A 17,319-nucleotide genomic window follows, 5' to 3' on the forward strand; every position below is an offset into this window, starting at 1 on the left:
CCAGTCGTCTCCAATAAGCAAATTAAAGACGGGCTTTTGTACAGGGATAACAGACTCCTATTTATTATTTAGTCAGAATTCTTCAGTAAACATTCCTGCTGTTTCAGTCCATTTATCATGGTCTACTGGTGCCAAGAAACCATTGGTAAATAAACACTTTATAAAATACACTAACGTAACATAATATAACAGCCATTACATTATTAAATTAGTAGAATTATAGTGGAAGCCGTTCTGAAAAATGGTCCGTGTGCCAAATCAATATACACGAAAGGTCCCTTTAATAAAACACCAACAGTGGTGCTTATTTTGTAAAATAATAAGTGCTGGGACTCAGAATTTTGCTGAGAAGCTGCCATCGGTACTGAAGAGGTTGTGCTGTTGAACACCTAAGCTGCTTAGTCTTGATACCGTCTCACAAATCTTTAATCTATCAACAGACACTCCTTTCCCATCAAACTCAGTCCTTATTTCTCCATTTGTCATTTTTTTCTTTCTATTCCTTCTTTCCTCCTTTTGTGTTTTTCTCCCTCTTGTACAGGGTCAAATGATGATGAGTTAAAATATGTTTCCATGCCCAGAAATAAGTGCTGGTGGGCCCCACCTGCAATCACCACCTCTAATTGAGCACGATATGAATTTTCCCCTCTGTAAAATGAGCAGAATTGGAGACATGTTTGTCAATTGTACTTTTCTGACAGATGGAGTGGCTTGAGAAAGCAGAAGCTGACACCTGCCTGCCCCCAATTCTTTAATAAGCCCAAACTTTTTATCACAATTCAAACAGTGTCTGAAACAGACACAAGCAGGAAATGAACTATACACCTATACAATGCATAACACATTATGGACTAGAGACTGCAGAGGTAGAGAGGAAATCTCTGATGGTGACTGGGTGAAGGTATAGCAGTGTTTTTATTAGTTAAAATAACGTTTATTTATGTGTGTTTAAGTTTGCATGACGAGACTGCAAATGTAATGTACTAGGCATTTGCTTGTTTGCACTGTCATCCATTTTAAAGTTGCTGAAGAAAATGTTAAAGTGGCAATTTTCATGGTTAGTTACTTCATTTGCTACAAGAGTGCAATTTCCCTTGTTTGTAGGGTAAAGGGGATTACTATTTATTAACAATTTGAGCGTTTCTTATTTTATGTTGGATAATGTCTACAGTGTTGATTGGTTTATGTCAAATACCACTTCACGCTAGGTTGAGTGCATTATTTGTTCACTTTTATGAAGGTATAAAATGTTCTTTTTCTGGGATGTGTGCCAGACCTTTTATTCACTTCCATTGAAGCAGGCTTCACAACAGTTTGTTTATTTCATTTATGCTAAGAGACCTTTCCCTTGCTTTCATATCGAACAGTCTCGATGTCGGACTGTTATCTAACTTTATGATCAGAATTTCCCATGACTTAAAATGAGTAGTTTTATGCAAGTTCATTACTGAGCTAAATTTTGATTATGACTAATTCCCTTATGTTATGATCTCTAGCGGTTGGCTTTATTTTTATCCAATATTGATGCTGATTTGAACATTAATATCAATCTTTTGCCTTCTGTAATAATCCTTAATTCTTAAACAAAACTTTATGTTTTTTGTTTTTGATACAAACTTTATTGAATTTTGTGTTACAGAGAAAAGATATTTAGCACTTATTGAGGCACTTACATTAGCCAACATTGTTTCGGAAAGATATATATGTAATAGCAACATTACATCAGGCTTTGCAAGTGATGCATCTCACAGTAGATAATGACATCTGCGCAGGAGGTAGTCATAGGTTGTGAAGATTATTTGTTACTAGAATTTTACAACTCAGAACAAATCGACAATACTTTACATCCCACCCTAACTAGTTGTCTGTCATGTATAACATGAGAAAGAATTACCATTGGAGAGAAAGTCCTGGAAGGGGGAGGGAGGACAGAAGTCATGGGGAAGGGTGGACATGGAGGGTGCACCTTCACATTGGTGCTAGGCAAGCTCCATGATAGGACAGCAGTCATGGGAATGCCAGGGTAGTACACAGGAGAGCAATAATGTGGATTCTTCTCACTGCCTACAGACCTCTAACCCTTGTCAGCTTGGTTCTTAAGTGCTTCTAAAAAAGCAACCCTGGTTAAAGCAGTTCAGTGCTTCTGAAGTCCACAGTACTGTTCTCTGCACAATGCATGCTCCTCAGCGGGTGAGGGAGTAGGACTAGGATTAATGACATTACGGTAAGTAATGGACGCATTACCTCCCGTCCCTCCCTCGTCTTCCTTTCAGCACCAATGAGAAGTAGCAAGAGAAACACAGGAGACGGCCACTGAGTTGCAACATATTTAATCACAACAAATCAGGACACCAGAAAAGAACCCCCCTATTACATCATAGAGGACAACACACAGTGACCCAATACCAACTCCAAACACCCCAATTCCACAATTCTGTGATGACGAACAAAGGTGGATGGAGAGGCCCATGTAGCCGCCCTGCACATTTCCACCACAGAAGCGCCCTTTAACTCAGCCACCTTAGCAGCCATACCCTGAGTAGAACGCCCCTGGACCCCCAGAGGAGGCACAACCCCTTTCAAAGAATATGCCAGAAAAACCATAGAGCGGACCCAGCGACTCAAAGAAGCAGTGAACGGTTTCTCCCTCTTCCGAGCCAGCCCAAAATTAACAAACAACAAATCACTCTTCCGGAAAGGAGCAACCACCCTGATGTATTCCAACAATGCCCTACGCACATCCAAAGAATGCAACAAGCCTCCTCAGCCGAGGAAGGATCGAGACAAAAAGCAGGTAGAATAACCTCCTGATGAGCATGGAAAGTGGAATTCACCTTTGGAATAAAAGAGGGAACTGGCACAAGAACAACCCGAGTTGGAAAAACCTTGCAAAAAGGAAAGGTGCAGGCCAATGCCCCCAACTCCCCCAAACGCTGGGCGGAATTGATGGCCACCAGAAAAAAAGGTCTTCAACATCAGATGACACAAATCACAGGCCTCCAGAAGCTCAAAATGAGGACCAGACAAAACCTCCAACACCAACAAAAGATCCCAGGAAGGAAAGGAACGCACCGGACGAGGAAACAAGTTAAAAAGGCCCTGAAAAAATGTTGGCATCAAATGACCCTCATCAGAAAGATTACGCCATGGACCCTGAAAAGCCTGAATAGCCGCCCACTGCACCCACAGAGAAGCAACAGACAAACCCAACTGAGCCCCATCCTGCAAAACAGAGATGCCACTGTAGGATCCACCAGGTGCTGCAAACACCAAGTAGAAAATACCTTTCACTGATGATCATAGGAAAGCAACGTGGTACAACTTCGGGAGGCCAGCAAAGTCGAAGTCAAAGGATCAGGAACCCCCAACCCCGTCAACCCACACTGTTCAACCTCCAGGCCACCAAGTGCAACCACCTCAATGACCCCAGAGGGAGACAAGGAAAAGATAGAGGAGAGGGATGGAGAGGGAGAGTCCACATTTGACAGGAGGTCATCACCCAAAGCAACGGAAACCAATTTGCCTGCGGCCAATGAGGAGCGATCAATAGAACCCTTGCCCTTAGTAGACGCACCCTCACTAGAAAAGCACAGAGCAACTGGAAGGGTGGGAATGCATAAAGAAGATCCCGAGGCCAAGGACACGACATCCTGTCCACCGCCCAAGCCTGAGGGCAATGTAACCTCATCTTCCCATTCTTTGGGGAGGCAAACAAATCCATCACCGTAAGACCCCACAGGCGAACCAGACGATGGAACAGAGACAACCGGAGGGAAAAAACTTGGGATGAAAGAATGACCCTGCTCAACTGATCCGCCCGAACATTGAACACCCCGTGAATGTATGTGGCCTGAAGAGACCCAATCCTGAGCCCAAACAAAAATGCCCCTCGCAATCCGAAACACAGGCCGAGACCGGGTCCCACCCTGCCTGTTGACGTAAGACATGGTGACCAAATTGTCCGTCCGGGGAAGAACATCTGTGCCCTGCAGGGACACCTGAAAATGCACTAGAGCCAGAAGAACCACCCTCAACTCCCTCCAATTCGAGTACCTGACGGACTTCCGAAGATACCAAAACCCCTGGACCTGCTCCGACTCCAGCCACGCACCCCATCCGGAGAGACTGGCATCGGTCGTCACCACAATAGGCACTGAAGGAGCCAAAGGCACCCCAACCAAAGATGAGCTGGTACTAGCCACCAACCCAACTCCCTGTGAGTCAACCCTGACACAGGAATCCTCGCCTCAAGAGTGCCCGGAGCTGGAGACCAACGGGAGAGAAACCAGTTCACCAGGCAAAGAAGATGAAACCGTGCCCAAGGAACCAGAAAAATCACTGAAGCCAAGTGACCTTGCAGACGCAACCACTGAAGAGCTCTGGGAACCCTCTGCGACAAGACTGCAATCACCTGTGCCTGGAGTCTCAACAGTTGCTTCTCCAACACAGTCACCAACCCCTGTAGAGTCAGGAATCGGGCCTTGATAAAACCAGATCCTGGGAAGGAACCAAATCTGACTTTCCCCAATTGACTAAAAACCCGTGACCTTGCAGGACCATCAAAACCCTTGCCACATGAATCCCCAACAGTACCCTGCTGGGAGCCTGAATCAAAATATCGTCCAATTACGGATGGACAAACACCCCCTCGGAATGGAGAAAAGCCACCAGAGGAGGCAGCACCTTGGTGAAAATCCTGGGTGAGGACTTGAGGCCAAATGGAAGAACACAGAATTGAAAATGGTCTCGGCCTACTGCAAAGCGGAGGAACCTCTGAGAGGACAGGGCGACTGGGACATGCAGGTAAGCATCCTGCAGATCCAGAGACCCCAGGAAATCCCCTGGACTGATCAGAGGAAAAATTGTCTGAATGGACAACATCCGGAAATGCACAGTCTTTATCCAGGAATTCACCCACTTGAGATTCAGCACTGGACGAAGACGGAATAAGCACCCTGTCCCAGTTCCCCCACAGGAACTCGGGAGATGGCCCCTTCCAACAGCAAATCCCAGACACCCTCCAGAAATGCTGCCCTCTTGGCACCGTCTGCAGGCAAGGGCATTGGACAAACCCCCGTATCTGGAGTAACCAGGTTGAAGTCTATAGGGTAGCCATTTTCCACAATGTCCAGCACCAAGCAATCTGCGACATCCCCCCGCCAAACTGGAAGAAAAAGTCTCAGTCGACCCCCAGCCGGCCAACTTCTAGTCCCACAGTGATTGTCAGGAACGCTTCTTAAGGCCACCCCGAATAGAAGGACCAGATTTTTTAGGAGAAAACCGGGGCTGAAAACGACATTTCCAGAAGAAAAAGCTTCGGAATCAAATTTGGGAGAAGAGCGAGAATGCTTCCCCCAACCTTTGCCTGATGAGGAACCACCCTTATAAGGTTAGGTGTGCTTCCTCTCCTTAAAGCTTTGGAAATCACGAAAGGCAATTGATCCCCAAATAAGTGTGACCTTCAAAAGGAAGCCGCAGAAGAGCAGCCTTCTCCCCTGGATCAGCTTTCCACATCCACAACCAGAGAGACCTACAGGCCCCGATGAATGCCCGAGATGCCAGAGCCGAAGTGTGGACCACATCAGTTGACATGTCTGCCAGTAACCTGGCCTGATGCTCCATAACTGCCAGCAGCTCCGAACATTGAGAGCCCTCCTGCACAGCCACCGCAAGTTTGTCAAAGTCCTGAACCAAAGATTGGGCAGAATACGCAGAGAAAATACCAGCCCTGAGTGCCAAATTCTCAGCAGCAAAGGCCCTCTTCAGACCTGAATCCACCTTCCTGTCAGTGGCATCAGCAGGAACACAGTCCTCAGGATTGACCGCAATCTTGCCAATCAAAGTAGCCAAAATGGAATCCAGTTTAACGGAAGGAGGTAACACCTCCTCCCCCTCCAGCAAGTACAATTTCTTAAGAAAACGAGGAACCTGGGATTTGTCCACCTCTTTCCACTCATGGAAAACCAAATCCTTAGCCGGGCCCTGGAAAGGCATGGCAAACCGAGAAGGCGTAACATACTGCCGAAACAAGTGGGAATCAGCCCCAGGAGGGTGAAAAACAGGAAAACCAAAATTGTCAGGAACATGGGCCAGAACATCCCACATCTCCTTCCTGGAGACATACTTCCCACCAGAAGATGCAGAAGGAGTGTCATCATCCGAGGAAGAGGACCCCTCCGCCGCCCCCGAGGGACGGGAGGCAGAAGAACATCCAGGTCGGGGTGCCCCAGCCTGAAAGGCCTTAGACACAGCCTCCTCGATCATGTCCTGAACCTCCTCCCTGGACATGAGAGAAGCAGGAACCCCGAGCATAACCTGGCATCCACCAGGCGGCTGAATGGGAACCGCATTATCCTCCCCTCCGAGGAAGAAGAAGAAACAATCCGGCATCGTTTAGTATGACCCTGCACCAACATGATCCAAGGAGAAATACAGACCAAAGAAAAACAAACAGCAGCCAGCTAAATAGGGGAGAAACCCTCCCCCACAAGCAAAAAAAAAAAATACTGCACCAATCAACAAAAAAAGAAAGAAAAACGCGGACAGAAACAGCCCGCCCTTCCATAGTCAGGAAGAGGACACGACCAGTGGACCATCCCAGCAAATGCAAGATGAAGACCCGGAAGCTCAGCCCCAGCCACCAGAGAGCCGACTGACTCCGTCAGCGGACCCGGAAGCAGCTCCCCTAAAGCAGCCCAGCATACCTCCAGGAAGACGCCACTGCCGGGAACCCACCGCGAGGAGCACCACACCCCCTGAGAGTCAACACGAAGCCCCTCCAGGCCCAACCGTGGAGGAGAAAGAGAAGGTAAGTCTAGCGGGCTAGACAAAAACGAACAGGACGTGTTGGGGGCAGGGGGACTTTTTAAAGGCAAAGGGAGGGGTCTAGGGGAGGCAAGGAGCCTCATTGATGCGAAAAAGGAAGGCGAGGGAGGGACGGGAGGTAATGTGTGTGACCACAATGCATCAACTGTTGAAGAGGCCAGGGTGAAATTTGTATTATGCCATTGTAATGTTGCTCAATGTAGGGAATTTAATTGTATGTTTGTTCTACAAAATTCCAAAAAATGTGCAACTAAGACCACTTGGCAAAATTTCAGTGCAGGAGCATGAGAACAACTCAAGCAACCAGGATGCAAGTGGCAGTTATTCACAGCCCTAGTATTTCTGTGCATTTTTTTTTACCAGGATACACACCTTTGCATCCAAAATATAGAGCTAAATACAGGTTTTACAGTTCATATATTTTCATGTATTTTTTGCAGATTTTGCATAATTATGCAAAAGCATATTCTGCGAATTTAGCAACCCTTTGTGAAGATACTTTTCACACATAATGCTTTCCTGAAGGTTTTAAAACCTTTAAAGTAAATAATAAAATTAAATGGAGTCTAACTTTTTTAGCGACGGTATCGGCGAGACATGGGGTCGCTATGAATTCGATGGAGAGGAAAACATGGACAACAGAGGAATGGAGGAGAGACATTCTTCAATGGTCGACTGCCAAAGCGGCAAGGCTTAAGTTTAGGCTTCAAAGATCAAAAGATACCCGAAGATGCAGAAACATGGAGGATAAAGAAAAAGAAAACAAATAGGGCCCCTGAACTCAATTATATGGGGTGTAGGAGAAGGGAACCAAAATTAATATAAAAAAATAACAACCTGCCAACCCCTTATTTCTTCCATACACTGATACATTCCAACTGATAATCCATGCATTAGTCAATATAAAGGCAACCAACTAAAGCAAACGTCATGAGTACATGAATTTATTCATAAAAATATCTTATGGTTCCATCCACATTTTACACATCCACTACTAACTTATCTTTCTTGTGTCAACATTTGATTATTCCAACACGATATAATAATGCATTGTCAGCCATAAGGGTGGTCTTCCCCCCAACCTTTCACCTTCTTCCTCCACCTTTTCTGACAGCTTTTGTTGGTATTAGGACTCTGCACACTTTACCACTGCTAACCAGTACTTTAGGGCTTGTCCTCTCTCCTCTAAACATGATAATATTGGCGTATACCCAAGTGAAATATTTAATTTACTTATAAGTCCCCAGTAAAGTGCACTACACATGCCCAGGACCTGTAAATTAAATGCTACCGGTGGGTCTGCAGCACTGATTGTGCCAACAATAGCCCATTAAACATGGCTCAGGACTGCCATTGAAGAGTCTGTGCATGCAGTTTTAAACTGCAGTTTCTGCCTGGAAAAATAAACATTTTCCCATGCCCAAAACCTTCACTCCCTGTTTCCGGTCCAGGGAGAACCTGGACCGGAAACAGTTCGGGCTGAACTGTTCCCATGGGAAACAGGGTCAAGACTGATTTCCATATGGCTGGGCCCAAATTGGGGTGGCATGGTAAGCAAAAGAAATGATGGATTAAATCCAGATCTGTGACTGGGGGTGAATGTTTTATTGGTTCCGCATTGTGTCCATCATTTGTGTTTGCTTACTTTTGTCGCCCTAAGTGGTGATGGGTATGCCCAGACGTGGGTTCCGTGCTCACTATGCCACCAGATTCAAGCTAACCTGGCTGAAGAGGGGTGATACACCAAAACCGGTCCCAGGATGTTTGTTTCTGGTCCAGGGAGGACCTGGTCTGGTGGTTCGGGCTGGAATGTTTCCATGGGGAACAGGGTCAAACCTGCTTTGCATATGGCTGGGTCCAAACTGGAATGGCACGGTGAGCAAAAAAACTGATGGATTAAACCCAGATCTGTGACTTGGGGTGAATGTTTGATTTGTTCTGCATTCCGTATATCAACTGTTCTTTTTGCATTTGTCGCCCCAAGTGGGAAGGGTATGCCCAGAAGTGCATCCCGTACTCACTATGCCACCAGATTCAAGCTAGCCTGGCTGAAGAGGGGTTGTCGCGTGGGCTCTCATTATCCTAAATGAGACTACTGGATTTCTAGGCAGCAGGATCGATAACGGTGTGGGGGACTGAGTCTGACCCACTTGTAAAGAACTCTGTCACCCTAAATCCGGTTTCTGCTCCGGCTAACTAGCAGTGCCTCATTTCTCCCATGGGGAAGAAATGATTAGGCAGCCGAGCGCATGACATCTTTGGAACTTCTCAGGGAAGTCGTGGTCACTCAGATCCAAACCAACTCTCTCATTTACAATATGGTCTCATATACAAATGACAAAGACAGTATAAGTTTTATATAATGTTTTAATAAAACGACTGTATTTTAGATAATAAGGCGTGAGCCGCAATAACCAGAACAATACAACATAGTAGGATTGAAATAGTCACCAGGAGAGTAAAACATAAGAACAAAGCTATCATAGTGCCTAACAGTTTCTACTCTCCCTCTGCTTGTTCTATTTAGAGCACAGCATGTTAAGCTTCTAGCTTGCCTTTCTGAATCACTGGGGAGACATCAGCCCTCATACCTGAGCAAAGGCCTGTGATCTGGTTCAGCATCTGCCACGAGGCAGTCAGCGTCTAGTTGTGGGTCTCTGGTCGGAATCTCCCTCTTGCATGTATTGGGATAAGGAAGTGATTTTATAACTAACATGTCATCGTGATCACAAAATGTCCCTACGCAGGAATGCCAAATCTAAACTCCTACCACGTCTATCGGCAATGTACCAGACTGTATCCTTGACTGAAGCACAGAGTGAATATGTTATGGAGAACTCCAGTGCTGAAGTAGGCAAAACAGTGTGATATGAATAAAAAACAACACCGTGGAACTGGCTATTTGAAAAATAACAGTACGAAGCCTAATAAAAAGCATTTAGAGCAAAGTGCACAGAGGCTCTAAGCTGTCAGCAAATGAATAAAATACATTCAGGGCAAAGTTCACAAAGGCCTAAAGCCTGAAGCTAATGCGCAAAGGATACGTAAAACTAACCACACTACAGGGTGATACCCTGAAAACAGTCCCAGGATGCTTGTTTCTGGTCCAGGGAGGACCTGGTCTGGCAGTTCGGGCTGGACTGTTCCCATGGGGAACAGGGTCAAGACTCGTGTGCATACGGCTGGGTCCAACCTGGAATGGCATGGTGAACAAAAAAACTGATGGATTAAACCCAGATCTGTGACTGGGGGTGAATGTTTGATTTATTCTGCATTCCGTCCATCAGCTGTTCTTTTTGGGTATAAAAACTGGACCACAGGCACCACTTCAGTACAGTTCTGGACCTGTGGGTACTCTGCTAGGAAGAAGGAGTGCTGTGCTGCTGAAGGACTGACACTCTCCTGGACTGCACTCAGCTGGACTACTTCTTTGCTGTTCTGGCCTGCAGCCTCCCTTTCTCTTGCCAGGGTGAGAAGGACTTGACCTGCATCTCTCTTGAACCCAGAACCCAGAGTGACTGCAAGGGCTTTTTGACTGGCCTTCTGAACTGAAGTCTCAGGGACATACCAGACTTCCAAGAACTCGGTTTCTGCACCTGAACCCTGCCATCAGTGAGTCTAGGCTGCCAAATGGTGCCACCTTGGTGCTGGACCCTTGGAAGTGGGCCTGAGGTGCTAACCAGCTCGTCTCTGCTGAGCGGCGCATCCCCAAGCAGAACTGACAAATCTGCTCTACAGACTGGCCCATCCCCGAGCAGAACAACCACATTACTGCTGCTGCATGGATTGAACCCATGTCAGAACACTCCCATCGCCCCCGCATCTTGGGTTCGACACATCACCTTTGGAACCGCTACTGTGCAACTCTTGCCCAGAGCATAACCTTGCATCTCTCATTGACGGCAGCCTCAATGTTGACAAGGAACCTCCACATCTCAGCTTCACCGCTCTACAGAATCGAAACATTGCTTCAACTGTGCATCATATCCTAACTCCGGCCTTTGCAACGCAAGCCCTGTCAATGGAATACTCGGCATAGCAGGACTGTGCACTGCAGCCTCAAAACAAACACATCACCTCGGCTGCGCAACGCATCTTCAAAGTCCTTCCACGCAACACTCCACAAACAAGCATTAAAGGTACTTTAGTTCAGTGAGCTTAACTGGGTCCGTGTAGCTGGACCATGCTTCATCGCAATTTGCCTGAACTTGTGATTTTGTTTTGGTCCTGTGCAAACAGTTATCCCTGGTTGGTGCTTTACACTATTAGGCACTATTTTACAGTTCATTCTTTCTAAATTCATAAATCCAGTTCTACTGATTGGATTTTTGTCATTTTGTTCTTGTTTTAATTATCAAATTTGACTCTATGTTTCTAATCTGTTCTGAGAATCATTTTGTGTGGTGTTGTCACTGTTTTACAGTTTGTAGTATTGCAGAAATACTTTACACATTGCCCTTAAGTTAAGTCTGATTGCTCTGTGCCTAGATACTAAAGGGTGAGCACAGGTTAATTTGGGGTTTGCTTGTGCCGTACCCTGACAAGAATTGTGGTTTCTGCTGGACCAGGGCTGACACTACAGTCAAGTAACAACTCATTTTCTCACACTACTTAGTACATATAATCACATTACATGCCAATGGCCCCAGACCAAGCCCCACCCTCCCTTAATGTGAAGCTCTGGATCTCAGTCATTCATACACATTCATACCCAATCATTCAAAGTCATCTAAAGAAAACAAACTCCACACCTCCAGGATCTAAACTTTGAAACAGACACAAGCAATGATTTTCTTCTTCCATCAGATTTCAAATTATTTAGAGCATAGCTTTACAACCTTTCAGTAATTTACGCTGGCTACTGAGCATTACTTTACAGTTATATCTCTAGTTAACACATTCTTGTGTCTATCATTTAATTCTTTATGTATTTCAGACAATCTTCTGGTACCAAATCATGTTTATGCATTACGTGGGTTTTCCTTACTCAAGGCACTGATATATACTATCACCTTGATTTAAGGCTTAAGAGAATTGGAAAGTCGTGGCACACCTATGATCCACTTGATACTGAAACCCTGCTTAGAGTGACACCTTTAAATGTCTCCAAAAGCACTTTTACTATAATAGAATCAGTTCTGACACCTGTTTGTACCTAAACCCACTGCTATGTTTCAAGGCAAAACTACCACCATGTGCTATAATTCAGAAAACCATGTGTATTACATCAACAAAAAGTGCCAGTCATGTGCCTTCACCTACGCCATCACTTCCATTCCATATTGTGACACAGCCTATAGCTATTATAATTGTGTCACAGAGAGCCACTTGCATGTACATTCAGGGCCTGATTCACAAAGGTAAACTTACACTTTTGGTAAGTTTATTGGTGTTTTTGGTAGGCACAAACTACGAGGTAATAGTAAGTTCACAACTTCAGAGATTCTGCAGTCGGGGTGAGAACTCCTCAAATAAAGAAATAGGACAGGTCCTTCTTTTTATGTGCGTTGCTCTCTTCCCAAAGATCAGAGCCTCCGCAGTTGTAACCTTACTATTGAATCATAACTTGTGAATAAAAAAAAAAAGTCAACTTAAAAAAAATGTACATTTACCTTTGTGAATCAGACCTAAAGTCTATTCCAGCCCAACCACCCAATCCCTCAGTAGAAAATTAGTACTGACCGAAGGTGATTCCAATCCTCAACAAATATTTGAACTCATTCTCCATATATTGAGTTCTGAAATGAAGATACGAAAAATGTCATAAAAAACAAATGGTTCCTTCTCTAGAGATTGGCTCCCTATACAAAGGTACTATATCAGTTACTTTACCTCCTACATGTCAGGGGAAATGTGGAAACTTTATATGACTCCTTGAAGTTAATGGTACCAGGCTGACCAGATCATAGGTTCTCCTCTGTTAGTAAACAATGAGATTATCAACCATGCACAAATTGTCATGAGTCCACCATCTACAAAGTTCAAAGACAATATCAATATCTTAATGCCCCCAAGCTGGGTGCTGCCATACCCTTCCAATCCATAGCACAACCCACATTCAAAGAAACCTGGAGAGCAAAACCTGCTATTTCCGACAACCTCCAATTCACATCAAAGAATCGCTATTTGAGTACATTACCTTCCTCTTCTCATAGGGAGTAATCCCCTCACGTATTACCTGATGTGTTGTGGACAGGGAAATGTGTATTAGCAAAAACTGACCTACCTTCTTCACTCTGACCTATGTTCTAAACACATGATAGCCTGAAACACTGAGGATATTTAAGACAGGGCCGTCTTTAGCCCTGGTGGCACCCTGTGCTTCAATCTTTGTTGGTGCAATGACCTCCTCCTCGGATTCCGCACTATCATCTGGCAAAAGTGCCCCTCATCACTCCATAGCCCCTCTCTCACACACAGTTCATTTGTGGTAAAGTGCTGTTAAAGGCTGGATTTACTAATCCACTCAGCTATCCACATGAAATACAGATCTGTTCTTTACAGCAGACATATTAGCCCGCTGAGCTACTTTATGGCGAGTTAAAACTACAATGGACAAAACCTGATATCTTTCTCTCTATCAGGAACATTAATCACAAGAGTTATTTGGACATTTTAATTGTTGCCTGACAACTGGATGTAGAAGGAACTCTGCTTCAGGTGCTTTTATATTGTAAGTTATTGCTAAACACAGTGCTCCCCCTGAGGTCAGCGCCCCCTTTCAGTTCAGCGCCCATTGCGGCCGCAACAGTCGCACCACCCTAGAGCCGCCCCAGATTTAAGAGACCAGGGGCCTAATTCACAAAGGTAAAGATATTTTTGAGTATGTTTACATTTTTATCTTGTTCATGGGTGTGCATTCAGCATCTTTTCCCTTCCAAAAAGCTTGGTTAAAACTGATGCCCTCAGAACTAACATTGTGGCTACTGATCTGACGACCTTGCTAGCGCGCCTGGTCCTCACTAAGTAAACTTACAAGGGGACGTGTTAGAAATGGGGCCTTTGGTTGACAGTCAGGTTACCCCCTGTTCAAGCAAGGACCCTCAATCTAGTCAGGGTAAAAGAGAATCACCCTCAGCTAACCCCTGCTTACCCCCTTGGTAGCTTGGTAGAGCAGTAGGCTTCACTTCAGAGTGCTAGGTGTAAAGTATTTGTACCAACACACACAGTAACTTAATGAAAACACTACAAAATGACACAACACAGGTTTAGAAAAATAGAAAATATTCATCTAAACAAAACAAGTCCAAAACGACAAAAATACACAATACACAAGTTAAGTTATCAATTAAAAAGGAAAAAGAGTCTTTAAATAGTTTAAAACACACACTAACGTTGTTAGCGTGAAAAAGTACCCTGCGTGCGTCAAAAATAACACCGCACGGGCGAGTGTGCGTCAAAAAAGGCTTGCGATGCATCGATTTCTCTTACGAGTGAGACCTTGCGTCGTTTCTCCTTTCGACAGGTCAGCCACGTCGTTTCTTCTCTCCACAGGAGAGCGATGCGTCGATCCGGTCAGCACTCTCGGGTGTGGGCAGGCCTTGCGTTGTTTTTACACGCCCAGCGGTACTTGTGTCGGAAATCCATCATCACGATGATTAAAAAAATACGCAGCGTGGGTTTCGATCTCCCATTCTCCGTCAGCGATGCTGCGCGTCGTTTCTCCAGCTCTGTGCGGTGATTCTTCAGTTGCGTTTCCGTCGAGCGTCGAATTTCACCTGCGAAGCCGGTGGCGCGTAGTTTCCTCAGCCGCAGATCAGAGTCACGTCGATCATTTCCCCGCGCAGCGCTCTGTGGGTGGATTTCCTCCTCTTAGGCTGCCAGCTTCTCCTTTCAGGGTCCCAGTAACTGGATGGGCACCACAGGGCAGAGTTGGAGTCTCTCCAGAGACTCCAGGTGCTGGCTGAGAGATGTCTTTGTTGTCCCTGATACTTCAAACAACAGGAGGCAAGCTCTAAATCAAGCCCTTGGAAATTTCTTCTCAAGATGGAAGGCACATAAAGTCCAGTCTTTGCCATCTTACTCTGGCAGAAGCAGCAACTGCAGGATAGCTCCACAAAGCACAGTCAGAGGCAGGGCAGCTCTTCTTCCTCAGCTCTTTAGCTCTTCTCCAGACAGAGGTTCCTCTTGTTTCCAGAAGTGTTTCTAAAGTCTGTGGTTTGGGTGCCCTTCTTATACCCAATTTCTCCTTTTAAGTAGGCCTACTTCAAAGTAAAATCTCTTTTGAATGTGAAATCCTGCCTTGCCCAGGCCAGGCGCCAGACACTCACCAGGGGGTTGGAGACTGCATTGTGTGAGGGCAGGCACAGCCCTTTCAGGTGTGAGTGACCACTCCTCCCCTCCCTCCTAGCACAGATGGCTCATCAGGATATGCAGGCTACACCCCGGCTCCCTTTGTGTCACTGTCTAGTGTGAGGTGCAACCAGCCCAACTGTCTAACTGACCCAGACAGGGAATCCACAAACAGGCAGAGTCACAGAAATGGTATAAGCAAAAAATGCTCACTTTCTAAAAGTGGCATTTTCAAACACACAGGGGGTGATTCCAACCCTGGCGGTCGGTGATAAAGCGGCGGCCAACCCTGGCGCATGGAATTCTGACCCTGGCGGGAACCGCCAACAGAGACCGCCACTTTAACACTCCGACCGCCACGGCGGGACAAACAAACAGCGCGGCGGTCACCGCCAACAGGCAGGCGGCAGACAATGTACCGCCCCACCCTATCACAACTCACCAATCCGCCACCTTTTCCGGGGCGGGAGCCCCGCCGATAAAAACACGGCGGAAACAGACTACGAACGGGAAAACGCTCACCTCTACGCACTCCACGAGGACGGAGGACAGCATGGAACCCGAATTGAACATCCTACCTGCTCTCGTCTACCTGCTCATCTACCACGAGTACGAACTCCGCTGCAGACGTCAACGGTGAGTACTGCACCTATGACACACGGGAGGGGAGGAGGAGGAAAGGTTACGGGCACACACATATGCGACCCCCACCACCCCCCTAAGATGTACACACCAATGCAGAGCAACAAGTCACAGTGACACCACCCAAACACCCGTAAAAAATACAATCACATAACCAAATTGAGAAAAAATATTTATGAACAAAATAGTCTCAGAAAAGTATTTTTCAACCATCAAAATTTTCTTCTGATAAACAAATTATTTACACAGCAGTGGATAACTGAAGCAAGTAGTCCTGCACATCTTACGAATCCATCATGTCCGTGGGCCAAAGTGTAGCGAAACAAGGGCAAAGCCCACACAGGAGACCTGAGTCCTTTGGAGAGAACACTGCAGGGGCATCTGGTGACAAAACTACAGGCACCTCAGGGGGAAGGGAAGGGGGTGGCACCACAGCCACATGAGTCCACGACACCAGATCCACGAAGGGCCCACCATGCCCACTGCCATATCCTGGGGAGTGCAAAGCCACAGTCTCGCAAAGTCTCTACAGTGGGTGGATTGCCCACTGTGCCATCCTAGGGAGTGCAAAGCCACAGTCTCTCAAGTCTCTACAGTGGGCGGCTTGCCCACTGTGCCATCCTGGGGTGTGCAAAGCCACAGTCCATCAGGTGGATAAATGTCCCCACTGGACAAGGAGGATGCATGGTGGGCACAGTGAACCCTGAACAGTGCCTGACAGGAAGGGCCCAGCGGAGCGGTGCTTGTGATGAAGGGCCCAGCGGAGCGGTGCTTGAGATGAAGGGCCCAGCGGAGCGGTGCTTGAGACGGCGGTGCCCAGCGGAGCGGTGCTTGACAGGAAGGGCCCAGCGGAGCGGTGCTTGTGATGAAGGGCCCAGCGGAGCGGTGCTTGAGACGCCGGTGCCCAGCAGAGCGGTGCTTGTGATGAAGGGCCCAGCGGAGCGGTGCTTGAGATGAAGGGCCCAGCGGAGCGGTGCTTGTGATGAAGGGCCCAGCGGAGCGGTGCTTGTGATGAAGGGCTTAGCGGAGTGGTGCTTGAGACGGCGGTGCCCAGCGGAGCGGTGCTTGACAGGAAGGGCCCAGCGGAGCGGTGCTTGTGATGAAGGGCCCAGCGGAGCGGTGCTTGTGATGAAGGGCCCAGCGGAGCGGTGCTTGAGATGAAGGGCCCAGCGGAGCGGTGCTTGAGATGAAGGGCCCAGCGGAGCGGTGCTTGTGATGAAGGGCCCAGCGGAGCGGTGCTTGACAGGAAGGGCCCAGCGGAGCGGTGCTTGTGATGAAGGGCCCAGCGGAGCGGTACTTGAGATGAAGGGCCCAGCGGAATGGTGCTTGTGATGAAGGGCCCAGCGGAGCGGTGCTTGAGACGGCGGGGCCCTGTTCAGCGGTGCTTGTCTTCACGGCGGGGCCCTGTTCAGCGGTGCTCTTCTGCACGGCGGGGCCCTGTTCAGCGGTGCTTGTCTTCACGGCGGGGCCCTGTTCAGCGGTGCTTGTCTTCACGGCGGGGCCCTGTTCAGCGGTGCTTGTCTTCACGGCGGGGCCCTGTTCAGCGGTGCTTGTCTTCAC

The sequence above is a fragment of the Pleurodeles waltl genome, chromosome 8 (genome assembly GCF_031143425.1).
Source record: "Pleurodeles waltl isolate 20211129_DDA chromosome 8, aPleWal1.hap1.20221129, whole genome shotgun sequence".
NCBI classification, from domain to species: domain Eukaryota; kingdom Metazoa; phylum Chordata; class Amphibia; order Caudata; family Salamandridae; genus Pleurodeles; species Pleurodeles waltl.